The sequence below is a fragment of the Taudactylus pleione genome, unplaced genomic scaffold, assembly GCF_031769625.1.
Source record: "Taudactylus pleione unplaced genomic scaffold, aTauple2 ptg001183l, whole genome shotgun sequence".
Taxonomy (NCBI): Eukaryota; Metazoa; Chordata; class Amphibia; order Anura; family Myobatrachidae; genus Taudactylus; species Taudactylus pleione.
The window spans coordinates 1028272-1045494 of NW_028285584.1; positions in this window are offsets into that span (position 1 = coordinate 1028272).

Consider the following 17223-nt stretch of genomic DNA (forward strand, 5'->3'; position numbering starts at 1 on the left):
CCTATGCATTGCCCGCAGTAGTAGTCCACCCCTATACAGTGCCCCCAGTAGTAATCCCCCTATGCAGTGTCCTTTATATAGTGCCCCCAGTAGTATTCCCCCAAAAGCATTGCCCCCAGTAGTAGTCCTCCCATGCTCTGCCCCCAGTAGTAGTCCCCCCATACAGTGTCCAAGTAGTAGTCCCCCATGCTCTACCCCAGTAGTAGTCCCCACCTATACAGTGCCCCAGTAGTAGCCCCTCTATGCATTGCCCCCAGTAGCAAACACCCCCATATACAGTGCCCCCATGAAATGGCCCCCCTATACAGTGACCCTTGCAGTTGCCCCCCTATACAGGGACACCTGTAACGCTCCCCCCACCCCCTATGCAGTGACAGTGCCCCACACACACACACAAAATAAAAAAAAAGCTTACCTGAATCCCGGCTCCTTACGCGAGTCCCGGCTCTTCTGTTGCACAGTTGGGAGAGACGTCAGCGTCATGATCACCAGCTGCAGGGGGGAGCCGGCTCCCTTCCGTTGTACAGCAGCCAATGAGAGTCTGTCTGACTATGTCACTGTGTAGTCTACACTACACTAGCGGAGGGGACGCTAGCTGTGGGGCGCAGACAGCGCAACGCTGCTAGTGGGGGACCCTCCGTGTGTGGGGGCCCAGGGATGACCGCCCCTGTCGCCCCCCCCCCTTAATCCGGCCCTGCTGACGATGATTGATGGTCTACCGGGGATGATTGATGTACATACACTGAACGTCTGAACGTTCAGTGTATGCACTTCTCCCCTAGGGAGGTGACGGTACTATTACGATGTCGTAATCGTGCCGTCACCCCCGCATCTACAAGTGGATGGGCACCTTTACTGTAAAGACAGATAAGCAGCGAAGGGATAGATACAAAGTGACAACAGATTCAGGGGCATGGCACCATATCTGCACCTTCAGGGCTGTAACTAGGGATGTGTGAGTGGTGCCTACGCCCAGGGCACAGGGGAGTGTCAGCGTCGCTGCTCCATGACACCTGCATTTGGTTTGCAGAGAGCCTGACACGGCACAATGCAGCCTGTAGAGGCGGCAGGAATGTCCCCTAACCCTACAGCTTGTAATGTCACCCGGAGTGTCTATAGGATGCGCCAGGTACTCCACTGCTTGCTGGTCCCGTGACCTGGGCTGCACTGTAACTAGTGTTGGGTTATTGACTCAATTGATTCTGAAATTAAATTTGTTAAAAAATTTATACAATTTCTGAATTCATAATTCACATCGGAGAATCAGACGTATCATAGTGCATGGAGAGTAATGCATCAACACACATGACTAGTCTATGGCCTTATACACTGAGCATCCAGCCCCTCACACACTGAGTGATAAACGCTAAACAAGACTTGTCTGGCATTTATTTGTACTGCCCTTTTAAAACTGAGCCAAAGGCGCTGATGATCGTTGGCTTTGACAAACCGCTCGTTAGTAAATCTACCCCTAATTCATCTTGGTTCGTTCTAGAGCAGTGGTTCTCATACTCCGTCCTCAGGATCCCTAACAGGTCATGTTTTCCAGACCACCTCGCTGGTGCACAGGTGTACTCAGGGCCGGTTCAAGACATTGTGGAGCTCAGGGCGAAAGTTCCCAGTTGCGCCATATAAAAAAAAAAAAAAAATCACTTTTTTTTAGATAACATAACATTACGCCACACATAGTAATGGCCTTTATAAAACATTATGCCACATGCAGTAATACCCTTTATAACACACAATGCCACACGCGTAATGCCCTTTATAACACACGATGCCACACTCAGTAATGCCCTTTTATAACACATTATACCACACGCAGTAATGCCCATTATAACACACGATGCCACACGCAGTAATGCCCTTTATAACACATTATACCACACGCAGTAATGCCCATTATAACATATTATGTCACACGCAGTAATGCCCTTTATAACACATGATGCCATACGCAGTAATGCCCTTTATAACACATTATACCACACGCAGTAATGCCCTTTATAACACATTATGCCACACGCAGTAATGTCCTTTATAACACATTATGCGACACACAGTAATGGCCTGTATAACACATTATGCACACACAGTAATGCCCTGTATAACACATTATGCTATGTGCAGTAATAACCTATATAATACATTGTGCCACACACAGTAATTACCTTTATAATACATTATCCCCAATTCAAATTACACCACACAGTAGTCCCTTATGTTATGACACAAAGTGGTGCCCCTTTTACATAATGCCAAAATTAGTGTACCTTATACACAAGGCCCAGAGTAGTAGTGCCCCTAATACAATGCCCACAATAGTAGTGCCCCTTATACAATGCCCACAGCAGTGGTGCCCCTTACACAATGGCCCCAGAAGTGGAGCCCCCCATGCAGTGCCCCCCCATTAGTAGTACCCCCAGTGGTAATGCCACCTATAGTAGTTCCCCCAGTAGTAAAGCTCCACAGTAGTAATTCCCCAATTAGTAATGCCCCCTATAGTAGTGACCACAGTAGTAATGCCCCCTATAGTAGTGCCCACAGTAGTAATGCCAGTAGTAATGTCCCTTATTGCAGTTCCCTCAGTAGTAATGCCCCCCATTACTAATGCCCCCATTAGTAATGCTCCCCAGTAGTAATGCTCCCCAGTAGTACTGCCCCCATTAGTAATGCTCCCCAGTAGTACTGCCCCCATTAGTAATGCCCCCTATAGTAGTGCCCACTGTAGTAATGTCCCCAGAAATAATGCCCACTGTAGTTGTGCCCACTAGTAGTAATGTCCCCTATAGTTGTCCCCCAGTAGTACTGCCCCCATTAGTAATGCTCCCCAGTAGTACTGCCCCCATTAGTAATGCTCCTCAGTAGTACTGCCCCCATTAGTAATGCTCCCCAGTAGTAATGCCCCCATTAGTAATGCCCCCATTAGTAATGCTCCCCAGTAGTACTGCCCCCATTAGTAATGCTCCCCAGTAGTAATGCCCCCATTAGTAATCCCCCCAGTAGTACTGCCCCCATTAGTAATGCTCCCCAGTAGTAATGCCCCCCATTAGTAATGTCCCCTTTAGTAATGCTCCCCAGTAGTACTGCCCCCATTAGTAATGCTCCCCAGTAGTACTGCCCCCATTAGTAATGCTCCCCAGTAGTACTGGCCCCCTATAGTAGTGCCCACTGTAGTAATGACCCCAGAAATAATGCCCCCTGTAGTTGTGCCCACTAGTAGTAATGCCCCCTATAGTTGTCCCCCAGTGCTGGTGCTTCCGACTGTAAAAAAAACAAAAAAAACACAATACTTACCTTTAGCCGCGCTCCTGCTCCTGCTCCCGCTGCTGCTGCCGCTGCCTTCTGGTCAGACGGCGGATCCTCGGATCTATGGGGAGATGTCATGACATCATGAAATCCCTCCCATAGTACTCTCTCTCTGTCGGAAGCCGGAGCTCAGGAGTGAGCTCCAGCTTTCGGCTGCTGCTGCAGGGCGGGAGCTGGGTGCCTGCTGATAACAAATATCAGCGGGCACCCAGCAAATGCAGCGTCCCGGCGGCGGCTGGGGGGGAATTGGACCGGCACATTTTTTTTTCCCTTCTGATTTTTTTTTTTGGTGGGGGGGACTCAGTGGCGCCCTCTAGGTGTCGGCACTCCGGGCGACGGCCCTGTTAGCCCGCACCCGCACCTAGACAGTAATTAGATAGACAATGTCTAGATAGACCCCAGATGTTAGACAGTCAATAGGTCGACAGGTACAAAAGGTTGACACACTAAAGGTGGACGTGTAAGAAGGTCGACAGGGTGAAAAGGTCGACATGAAAATGGTCGACACAGAATCTATCAAGTGTCGATTTATACAGGCAATCCATTGCCAACACTTCTCCAAACACACTGGTCACCACAATACCCAATTATGTTCTGTACTTGTCATTAATGCTGTTAGCTATATAGGTGCAGGAATACAGGCAGCCACTGAGATCTCCACAGTTGCTAAAATGCACCAACATACTGTATTTTATGTTATTATATATACAATATCTGACCAGGGACAAGGTGCATGAATCATCCTCCTTATCAGCAGTGACAGGGTCACTCAGCCTCCACTGATGGGTGTGGTATAAGAGATAGACAGTAATTAGATAGACAATGTCTAGATAAACCCCAGATGATAGACAGTCAATAGGTCGACAGGTAGAAAAAGGTCGACACACTAAAGGTGGGCGTGTAAGAAGGTCGACAGGGTCAAAAGGTCGACTTGAAAATGGTCGACACATGGTTTTTGTTTTTTAGCCCTAATCTGCACTTAACTCTAAGTCTAACCTTCCCCTTGGTGCCTAACCCTAACCCTCCCTTCTAGTGCCTAACCCTAACCCTCCCTTCTAGTGCCTAACCCTCCCTTCTAGTGCCGAACCGTAACCGTCTTGGTAAGTGCCTAACTGTAACCGTCTTGGTAAGTGCCTAACCCTAACCATCTTGGTAAGTGCCTAACCGTGGGGGTAAGTGCATAAACCTAAAAAACAAATGAAGTGTCAATAGATTTTTTGTGTCGACAATTTTCATATCGACCATTTTGCATGTCGACCTTCTTACATGTCGACCTATAGTGTGTCAAACTTTTGTACCTGTCGACCTACTGACTGTCTAACATCTGGGGTCTATCTAGACATTGTCTAACTAATTACTGTCTATCTACAGTCTGGAACCCTCCACTGACATATTGTATAAGATAATTTATCCATTATGTTTATTGTGATTGCTTTCTGGTGGAAGCCTCTCAGTGTGGCCTCAGTGATGGTGGAAGGGCTTTCATGGGGTAGAGACAACACCAGCTAGATTGTACAGGTCTAACCTGGGCAATGCCAATCTACTGCACTTTAATGGCAGCTGAAGTGTTCCTAAACCTATATTACCCTATATTTAAAAAGCATTATATACAAACATAATTTAGCATGTCACTGGCCCTTTAAGGCATAAGTGGTGACATCAGAACCTGTAAGCAGTGTTATGTCATAAAGGGCATTGTCAGGTGACAGTTAAGAACCCTGCTGGCTGGCAATTCTGTACCACTGTGTGCCTGTAAGCCTACAGAGCAGCAGAGGTTTTTGTCAGTGAATTATTTACAATTTCCCAGAGAAATGAGAGAATTGGCCACGTATAGTCGTGGTTCTATACCATCAAGGAGCCCAGCTTGTAGCTCCACATTATTTTCATCCAGCCAGGACAGCTGCAGAACAAGTCCATATGCCACCATGAAAGGCACACATGGAGAGGAGAAACCTAGAAAGCCATATAGCCTAGGTGAGGACCTCTATGACTATACAGAGGAGGCAGCAAATAGAATCTACGCCAGGCTGCTACCTAACTCAGCCTCCAAACAGTCGTCTAACATGAGCCAGCAGGAACAGCGCTCTGCACAAAGACATGGCATCAAAGCACAGCCATCTAGAGACTCTGATGGTGATGGCTATAGTAGGGCAACACTGGGAAAACCACCAGCATGTCCACTGCTCATTACTAAATTGCCGTTATTGCCACTGATGAATCCAAGGAAAACATTTGGACCAGTGTATAATGCTTCAGATGTAAAACTCTCCCATCTCCCTCCATCGAGGAGCCCAGCATGTAGCTCTGCATCAACAAGTCCATTTTCATCCAGGCCGGACAGCTGTACAAGTCCATATGCCACCATGCAGGAGATACATGTAGAGGGGAAACATGTCTCACCTAGAAAGCCATATAGCCTAGGTGAGGACTTCTATGGCTATAAAAAGAAGGCAGAAAATAGAATCTGCGCCAGGCTGTTACACAACTCAGCCTCCAAACAGCCGTCTAACATGGGCCGGCAGGAACAGTGCCCTGCACAAAGACACGGCATCAAAGCACAGCCATCTAGAGACTCTGCCGATGATGGCTGTAGCTGGGCAACCCTGGGCAAACTACCAGCGTCTCAACTGCTCGTTACTAAATTGCCGTTATTGCCATGGATGAACCTGAGCAAAATATCTGGACCAGCTCCTGCCTTAAATCCGAAACCCTCCCGTCTCCCGGCGCTGAAGCCATGAAGTACATTTGATGCTCCGGCTCCAAAACTGAAGACCAGAGGCGCCCTTAGGGGGAAGGTTTCCTGTACCACAGCACATCCCACACACCTGAATTAGGGCTGCTCTGTGGTTGAGGGAGTAGAAGTCCAATCAAGTCCTCCCGTATCCCACAGCTGACTCTCATAAATACATCTGGGGTAGGTGCTTCCTCATCCTAACTGAAGACCACCTGTATCCCACGGCTGAAGCCTTGTTCCTGCCACCAAAGTGACTGCTTCCCGTGTCGCACAGCTGCAGCAATTATCTGTAGTTAGAGACAATTATAAATAAAATTCTGTTTGAATCTATTATTTATGTTGTGTCATAATCTGCTGGAATAGGGCAGCTGTGAGAGGTCTGGGGGCTTTTACCCAGGTTCCAAAGCAGGTTGACATCAACTCCAGGGAAGGTGCAGTAATATCTCTGTGAGGAGAACGTCTTTATTTTCTGGGCCTGTAATTTAGGAATGACTGGAAGGTTGGGTGGGTCTGTTATTTCCCTCCCCCTCTCTTGTATTCCAGTATTATTTTGTTATTGTACCTGTACTGTATAAACAAGCACCTGTGTCACTATTATTGTGCCCAATATTCATTATAGTCTTATGTAGAGTTGAACAAAATTTATGTAAGAATTGCTCTTATGCTGCGGCCACTCCGACCATTTATCTTTGCCTGCATAGAAAGCACTGGCTCATGCAATAACAACCAGACACTGGTGGGATTAAAGTAGCTGCTATAATTATATTTCCCATGGTCTTTTAGAGCATGATTTTATTGTTTCTGGTGCACTACAACCCCCAGACGTGGAGAAAGCTTAGCGCAGGTCTCCTGGGGTGAGTGGAAGCCGGGCTCTCCCACATCTGTAGCTATAACACATAGACTGGCAATTACCACTCGTGTTCGGGTGCATTCAATCAGACCTTAAACACATTTCCGTTCTCTTGAAAGTGTCTCAAACTCTATTTTAATGGTGTAGCTTGAAAACATATATTTGGTCATTGGCTCATCTTTCTTGAGGGGACCCTACATTTAGGAAACTTTGTAGTCTGCTTGACTTTGTGATCTGGCCCCACTGACATGTAATGTGATTAGGACAGTGATCGCCAACCTTAATTGAGGTGTGAGCTACTTTAGAAAAATTAAACCTCCTGAAGAACTACTAAAATTGTATAAAAAAAAAATCTGGCTAATAACCGAACAATTGAAGGTCATGTAATGAACATGTAAAAAAATGTTTCATAGAAAATAACAATGCATGTAATTATTACGGTGATATTCTTGTAGTTTGTAAAAAAAATTAATTACAGGCACATTGTGTTAATGTTAATTACTGGCTCCTTGGAGGTACGTGCAGTAAAGGAGCAAAAGATATAGGCAGGACTGCTGTGTGATTTTCTGGCAGGGCCGGCTGGGAGTCAATCGCTCTGCCATAGCGTAGACGGTGTTGGTGGAACCATGTTATGCGATTGCTGTAGAGGCTGCGGCAATCACCGGACGTACTTCCCTGTGGCTCCACCCATGGCGTCGACACCACGGGGGAGCACACATCAGAGGTCACTTCCTCCTAGGTGACTCGGCAGTATTGCAGCTGGGGGAGCTACCAAAATGAAGACCGCGAGCTACCGGTTGGAGACCACTGGTTTAGGATACGTATTTAGAAGTTTAGAGATACTTTCCTGACATCACCACCACCACGTGCTGAGCCAGCTCTTCCTATTCTGTGAATGGGAACCAGATCGCATCGACACGGGTTACCCGTTCACACTGTATAGCGAGCCGGGTTGAACCCGTGTAAATACTGGCTGCTTTTGCATGTGGCCCACAAATGCTGGACAGCTTTATTGTTACACTGGAGTTTAGTTTTTAATTTGGACACAACTCTCCCAAATCTAATAGTGCATACACACGGTCAGATGAATGATTTGAAAGATTTTACAAACGATTTTGAACGATTTCTGAGAGCATTAAAATGAATGGAATCGTCCAAATCTGACTGTAAACACATCAGATGTCAGATATCGTTATCTGACAAGCGGGAACGCGCATCGTTCATCTGACAAACATGTCAGATATGTCAGAATTTGCTTCAGATATGAACGATTTCTAAAATCGTTATTGTACAGATCTGAAGGAAAATGTGACCGTGTGTATGCACCATTACTGACTCTGCACATGTTACACCTGTCCCACCTGCAATGCAGCATGGTGTTACCAAGGTGCACAGTCACTGGCTCTATCTTACTCTATTCCTAACAGGCCCAGTGTTAATAGACAAAACAGGTTAAACTGAGTTGAATATGAGTGTGAAAGATCTACATGGGGCCCTTTATATAGGAAATATCCACATAGGGCCCCTTCAATTGGAAATATCTACATGGGCCCATTATCTACATAGGCACATTATCTACACCTATATAGGAAATATATACATGGGTGCCCCTATATAGGAAATATATACATGGGGCCCTATACATAGGAAATATCTGCATGGGGACCTATGACATAGGAAATATCTGCATGGGGTCCTATACATAGGAAATATCTGCATGGGGCCCTATACATAGGAAATATGTGCATGGGGCCCTATGACATAGGAAATATATGCATGGGGCCCTATGACATAGGAAATATCTGCATGGGGCCCTATACATAGGACATATCTGCATGGGGCCCTATGAGATAGGAAATATCTGCATGGGGCCCTATACATAGGAAATATCTGCATGGGGCCCTATGACATAGGAAATATCTGCATGGGGCCCTATACATAGGAAATATCTGCATGGGGCCCTATGACATAGGAAATATCTGCATGGGGGCCTATACATAGGAAATATCTACATGGGTGCCCTTTAAGCACTTGCCTGGCGTAGTGGCATAAAATGTGTCAGATTGCCCACAGGCGGTTGCTGGAATGTCATTTTCCCGCAGCTGGCAGGCTCCGCACACCTGGTTGGCCCCTTGTCGTCCTCTGGTCACTGCCGTCAGCCTCTTCCTCCCCGGCCATCTAGATCTCCATCCTCGGGCAGGAAGCCAGGAGCTAAATGGTAAAATGGGAAAAGTTAGATGTTTATTAATCCAAAAATCAGGCTTTCTGCAGCACAACTGTTATTGTTGAACTACATCTCCCAGCTTTGTGTTTTGGTCAGTTACTAGGAGATGCAACAGCAGTCAGGTAACTTCAGTCTCATATGCCAGTCATGTGCTAATTACCAAATACCCCCTGATGTGTATTACTCACGCTCACTCCACAGCAATGTGACTGTGACTAGCTATAGAAATTGCCTCCATGTTTACCTCCATGCAATTTGAGTCACCCGTAATTTCTCTAAGTTGCGTATGCAGGCCCCAATGCGTGCGCAGTTCGCTAAAAGTCACTAGATCCATCACCCATAGCGAGCGATCGAGGCTTAACGTCCGAGTCTGAATCAGGCCCTGAGTCCTCAAGGCACCCTGACGGTCCAGGTTTTAAGGATAACCATGCTTGAGTACAGGTGACTTAATTAACTATTCTCACACCTTCAACATTTACCTCACATATATTATCATATACAGTGCATCAGAAAAGTATTCACAGCTCTTCACTTTTTCCACATTTTGTTATGTTACAGCCTTATTCCAAGATGGAATAAATTAATTTTTGTCCTCAAAATTCTACACACAATACCCCATAATGACAACATGTAAAAAGTTTTTTTGAGATTTTTGCAAATTGAATTAAAAAAAAAGTAAATCACATGTACATAAGTATTCACAGCCTTTGCTCAATACTCTGTTGATGCACCTTTGGCAGCAATTACAGCCTCAAGTCTTTTTGAATATGATGCCTCAAGCTTGGCACACTTATCTTTGGCCAGTTTTGCCCATTCCTCTTTGCAGCACCTCTCAAGCTCCATCAGGTTGGATGGGAAGCGTCGGTGCACAGCCATTTTCAGTTCTCTCCAAAGATATTCAATCGGATTCAAGTCTGGGCTCTGGCTGGCCATTCAAATACTTTCACAGAGTTGTCCTGAAGCCATCCTTTGATATCTTGGCTGTGTGCTTAGGGTCGTTGTACTGCTGAAAGATGAACCGTCGCCCCAATCTGAGGTCAAGAGCGCTCTGGAGCAGGTTTTCATCCAGGATGTCTCTGTACATTTCTGCATTCATCTTCCCCTCTATCCCTGATTAGTTTCCCAGGTTCCTGTTGCTGAGAAACATTCCCATAGCATGATGCTGCCACCACAATGCTTCACTGTAGGGATGGTATTGGCCTGGTAATGAGCGGTGCCTGGTTTCCTCCAAACATAACGCCTGGCATTCACACCAAAGAGTTCGGTCTTTGTCTCATCAGACCAGAGAATTTTGTTTCTCATGGCCTGAGAGTCCTTCAGGTGCATTTTGGCAAACTCCAGGCGGGCTGTCATGTGCTTTTTACTAAGGAGTGGCTTCCGTCTGGCCACTCTGCAATACAGGCCTGATTGGTGGATTGTTGCAGAGATGGTTGTCCTTCTGGAAGGTTCTCCTCTCTCCACAGAGGAATTCTGTAGCTCTGACAGAGTGACCATCGGGTTCTTGGTCACCTCCCTGACTAGGGCCCTTCTCCCCCGATCGCTTAGTTTAGATGGCCGGCCAATAGTGGTGGTTCCGAACTTCTTCCATTTACGGATGATGGAGGCCACTATGCTCATTGCGACCTTCAAAGCAGCAGATATTTTTCTGTACCCTTCCCTAGATTTGTGCCTAGAGACAATCCTGTCTCGGAGATCTACAGACAATTCCTTGGACTTCATGCTTGGTTTGTGCTCTGACATGCACTGTCAAGTGTGGGACCTTATATAGACAGGTATATGCTTTTCAAAATCATGTCCAATCAACTGAATTTACACAAGTGGACTCCAATTAAGTTGTATGAGCATCTCAAGGATGATCAGTGGAAACAGGATGCACCTAAGCTCAATTTTGAGCTTCATGGCAAAGGCTGTGAATACTTATGTACATGTGATTTCTTAGTGGTTTTTTTTTTTTATTTGCAAAAATCTCAAAAAAATTTTTACACGTTGTCATTATGGGGTATTGAGTGTAGAATTTTGAGGACAAAAACTAATTTATTCCATTTTGGAATAAGGCTGTAACATAACAAAATGTGGAAAAAGTGAAGCGCTGTGAATACTTTCTGGATGCACTGTATGATCTACCCAGTGCTGCACAGTTTGCAATTAATGATAATAGTAATGACAGCCTGTACCTACAGGTGCATAACAGTGAATATGTTCTATGTGCCAAGACATGGCCAATGTGGTGCTCAGAATATGACAATGCATTTGACATGATTATTCAATTCTACCTGCCAATTCCTTAGATAAACCTCTGATCCACCTCCGGATCAGCCATCTACCGGTAGCTCAGCGACTTAAAGCTAGGGAGGGCACTTAAAGTTACAATCTAGTTTATGTTCTATTTCTTTCCATTTAGGATCACTTTCATGTTTTACTGTATGTATATTTATAGATTTTTGTTTTGTGGCATGGGCGGGGGTTGTCATTTTTTAAAAGTTATTATGTTATTTTATTTGTTTAGATATTACAGTTGATTCATTTATTTATTGGAGAAAGAAGCTGGTTAGGGGCTATTTTTGTATTTTCCAGCTCTTGTTAGCGGTAGTAATTTATTTTCTGGGCATTTGTTTTCCTTGGCATGTGTACAGCAAATTGCAGCATTTACAATATATTTTTTTTGCGTCATTCACCAGCAGAGATAGCGGTGTCACCAACCAGGGTGCATTGCCTAGGATGAGGCACCATCGCTGCCCAGTAGTGGCACCTGTGTTTGGCTTTCAGGGTGTCTGGAATGGCACCTTGCAGCCTAGCGAGCCAGCACAGAGTTACCATTCAGCTGGGTACACTCTGAGACGGTGTGTACTGGAACTACATCGGCCGACGATCCCTCGTTCCATCCTCCTTTAACATGTATGGAGCCGCGCACGGGAGCGCGCACATTGTACATGCACACTGCAATATCTGTTGTTATGGCGCATACACACGGTCAGATGTGTCAGATGAACGATTGAACGATTTGACCAACGATTTGAACTATGAACGATTTCTGGCTGCATTAAAATGAATGGAATCGTCCAAATCTCACTGCAAACACATCAGATGTCAGATATCATTATCTGACCATCGGGAACGCGCATCGCTCATCGTTCAGACATGTCAGATTTTCCTCCAGATAAGAACGATTGAACGATTTTTGAAATCGTTATCGTTCAGATCTGATGAAAAATCTGACTGTGTGTATGCACCATTACGGTTTGGCCAAATCGGACAAATTGTAACGTCATTGTCTCAATGTGTGCCCAGCTTTAGGAAGCTCCAGGTGGTTAGGTTTTTCCTAGCGCTGGCAGTCCCGTCTCCTCGGCAAGGATGGTTACTCTGGTACGGCACTGATACCAAGTATGTAAACACCTGGGGAAGAATTCAAGTCAGCGCTTTTATTGCGGTGTGCCGATCCAGAACTGCACATCGCGCCCTCCAGCATCACAAGTTTTCCTCGCACCTGTTACAGGTGCAAGTGTAAAAGTGCGCCATTGGCCCTACCGTATATGGATGATATGTGCGCAGCCGCGGTGCACTGTATTGAATTCCACAAAATATGGGTAATAATCACAGAAACAATGGCCCTTGGAATGATTGCAGTACTGAATTAAATAAAAAGGGAGGTGGGATGTGGCCAGCCCCACACAAATCAGCTGCTGACCTCCAGCAATGTGAGTCGCTGTTGGGGTAACTTATTAAAAAATAACATAAAAAAGGTTAATCCGAGGATGCTGCGATATAGCAAGGGCACATAGAGGAGAAGATGAAGAGCAGAATAGTTAGAGGTCACTAATAAGTCACAGGCCACAGCCACACATACCAACATCCACAGACTATTCCCCTGCCTGGAATAACCCAGGAAGAATGAGTGGCATATAAGACTATGTATAGAGATGGGAGGGATCCTTGCTGATTGGTCTCCATGTTTCCTGCACTCGGATGGATCTGATAAATTAATTGCTCTGCACATTTTTGGCAAATCTGGAACGATTTGCAAATTGCTGAATTTCGTCTACATCACTTTGTCCATCCCTAGCTGTGAGTCTCCAGCCGCCGTGGATCTTACAGTTGAACGGCTGCCGGAAAGGCGCAACATAGTCGTCCTAGCCGGTCTCGCTACCCAGCTGATCGTACAAACTGTTCTTGGTGCTTGGGACATGGGGGCATAATCTGGCTTATCTAAAATCAGTTTTTATAGAAAATGTGATTAAAAACACATTTAATCAATAGCGACTTCAAAAGGCCTAATTCCGATATGCTTACTTATACATGTAATAGAGTTTATAAAGAATACATTTGCCATAAGGGGTGGGGTACAGCTTAATTGCGGAGCACTGTGCAAGTGGTGGGAGTGGTGGACGCATAAAAGTGCCTAGGGCAGCGAAAATTACATCTGGGTGGGGCTACAAACGCGACTTCTAACACTCCTATGAAGATATAAAGTATTTGTGTTGTATCCAATATGAATCAATGGACTTCTCATACTGCATGCTGTTCCCACCTACAACGCACACGACATCGCGTTAGTTCTACAGGTACAAGCTGTGATTAAAGTACAAATAACGCCCCTATCTTGTTTTCAATTAATAATGCCTAATAGCTAAAATGATTATTATTATTATAATTAGTTATCAACACATTTGATTGTTAATTTGACCTGTTATAAAATTCATATTGCCTCCACCCCGCATAATATTACACTTGTAAGGGATGTATGTGGTTGCCTTGGGCATCTGCCACCAGGGCTGGTGCAAGGGGTTCTCTGCGCCCAAGGGAAAATGTAAGCCTGCCCCCTCCTTCCCCAAATACCCACCACCCAGCTCCTCACACACGTCAATTTTGTATGATAAAAATGAGAGCTCTTGCCTGATCCTGACAGCTGGCTGGCGAGTCTGCAGTCCAGGTACCCGGAGGTCTAGTGCAAAATGCTGCCTAGACTCCACTGTTGCAGCAAGATATCTAGATGGGGGTGATTCTAAATATAAGGACAAAGTAATGCTCAACTCCCCTATGATATTGGCAGGCAGCAGCAAGAAGAGACTAACCACATTGCTGGTCAGTCGGGGCCGTTCTGCGCATACGTGACCCGATATTGCCGGGTCACACAGGTGTACTGTAGTGGAAGCTCGGACAGTGGCTATCAGGGGCAGATTCAATGAAAAATATAAAGAAAATAATGCATTTGTAAAAAAACAAAAAAACAAAACAAAAGCAAAACATATATACACACCTACACACATACTGTATATATATTTAACTTTTTTTAAAAGGAAAATATGCTTTATCTCACTAATAAAGAACTGCTTTACCACTTTCTCTATCTGGCATCCCCTCTTTTTGGACGCACGCACCTTTGGCGCACATGGGGTCTTGATTTCAAGGGAACATTTGTTGGGGGGTATGATGTCACACTATGGACCTCATTCAGAGTCGGTTGTTGCGGCTGCACGGTCGTAAGGGAAAAGGGGCCGGATATGCAAATGATGCACTCGCAAGTTGAGTCGTTAAGATCGGATCGTTAGCTGGCCGACGAAGGGGAGGATGCGGCCGTAAGACAAAAAATACGCCCCCTTCTCGTACGCATTACATGTCATCTCCGGGCATATAAGGATTAATCGAGACCATCGGAACTGGTCGTAGACCTTAAGGTTGACCATACCCTCTCTTAAGCTCTACGATCAAGTCAGTGTAAAAACCACCCATGTCACGTGTGCTATGACACTACTTTGTTAATTATGCACTCCCATAAAACGCCGTTTGCAAAGTCAGGCACGCCTGCGTTCGGATCTCCACTCCCCCGTTCACAAGCACCTTCCCCTGTTACCACCCACAAACGCCTCATCCTGTCACTCAAACTAACCACCTGGCCAAGTTCAAGGAGAGAGATATTTCCGATCGTAACAGCTAGTTTGCGCACGCGCATTGTGAATTTTACGCATGCGCAGTTTAGCGAACATCTGTGGCGTTCGACCGTGCGGCCGCAACGACCGACTCTGAATGAGGTCCTATGTCCATACATGTTTACTCAGTCTCAACCATGTCGACATTCTATATGTCGATATAATGACTACATACCCAATATACCCCAATAGAACATTACTGCACAAACCCACAATGTTAATACCCCCCCCCACAGAAACACACAATTACAACACAACCTAACCACAGATAATATTAATACAGCACAAGATAAAAGTAAAGAACACCCCAACCCATACTTGTCTACTTTTGAAAAAGCATTTCAGGGAAAAAGCAGCACCTGTGAGCGCGGCGGTAAAGTGGGCGTGTCCTGCTACATCCGAGACGTGTGTCATACACCTGACTTACATCCAAATGTAAATGAGCCCCAAAGCAGTTAGTTAAGGTGCGTATCACTAGCCGATAGTGGAACAATGGTACGATTACAACATTGTAATCATACAGTCGTTCCTCTTCCCCTGCAGTGCCTACACTGACCGATATGCCATTCAGTGTAGACACCCTCCCTCATCCCTGAACATGGTGAATCTGTCATTATCGGCAGATTGAACAGCATGTTCAGGCGATGATTGATGTAGGAAATGACCAGCGGGAGTGCGCATCGCTGCTCGTTTCCGGACATTTTCATGCCCGATTTGTGCACGATTAATGAGCGATTGAACGATAACGATATCATTCAATCACTCATTTTAATTGGCAAATGGATACCCGCCTTAAGATCTACTTGGTGATGAAAACACACGGATTCTTCTCAGAAAATGCCTGTAGCCATAGGGATCATTGGCCCTCATTCAGAGCCACTCGTTAGCGGCAGTACGCTCGTTCCGAGCGATGTTTGCACATCTGCGCATGCGTACACTTTTTAGTACGCATGCGCGAACCAGTCAGTGCGGCCGAAAATCGTTTGTACGCTATATAGCAAGTGCCTGCTATTTTGAGTGACAGAATGAGGCGTATGTGGGTGGTAACAGGGGAAGGTGCTTGAAAATGGGGAGTGGAGATCCGAACGCAGGTGTGCTTAAAGGTCAAAACGGGCGTTTTATGGGTGTGTATATTTAAAACAGCAGCGTCAATGACCACGTCACTGGGTTATTTTAGAGCCAGAACTGCTCGCAAATTTGTGGTAGCAAACACCAACCACAAGAATAGCGAGCAGTTCATACGCTGGTCGATGTACTCGATTAATCTAATAAATAGCGGACATGACGTATGGTGCGAGTGGCCAGGGGGCGTTTTTAACAAATAAACGAGCGTATGTTTTGCTCGTTCGTTCAGACTTAGAGGTGTGAACAGACTGCAATGTGCGTACGGATCATTTGAATAGCCACCCCTTGTTTTTAAACGAACGACCGCAAATAGCGAACGGCTCTGAATGAGGGCCATTGTGCCTTATACCCAATGCAGGGAAATTATACTAATGATCCCATTTGAATGTACATATCTTTTTGTTTTTTTATATAACAACTTCATAATGGGGGTAAGGTGCCCTCAGGGAGATTGCTGGAGTCTTCAGGGAGACAGGGAGATTGCTGCTATATCAGGGAGACAGGGAGATTGCTGCTATATCAGGGAGACAGGGAGATTGCTGCTATATCAGGGAGACAGGGAGATTGCTGCTATATCAGGGAGACAGGGAGATTGCTGCTATATCAGGGAGTCTCCCTGACAATCAGGGAGAGTTGGTAAGTATGCCCCAATCCCCAGATATCATTGAGAATTGCCCCTCCTCCACAGATCCTTACCTCTGCTTGTAGGAAGCTCTTGTCTCTGTGTGTGGTCTCCTCCCAACACTCACTTCACCCCAAGGAGCTGCAGGCAGGGGAAGGACAGGAAGGTGGCACATGTTAGGAGCAGAGAAGTAGGAGGGGGCAGGGACTCATGGAGGACAGCTAGCACTGCAGTACACCAGTGGTGTCTGGTCCCAGGGGAGGTAGCAGCAGCCACCATGCAGAGAGCAAAGGCTGGAACAGCTTATAAGTTCTGTGGCTGAGGCCAGGATTTAGTACAATAAGGATTTCTCTTTCAGAGACATCTTTTATTATTGTGCTAGGCAGCCTCAATTCTGCCCCTCAGGTGTCGGCACCCTAGGCAGCTGCTATAAAT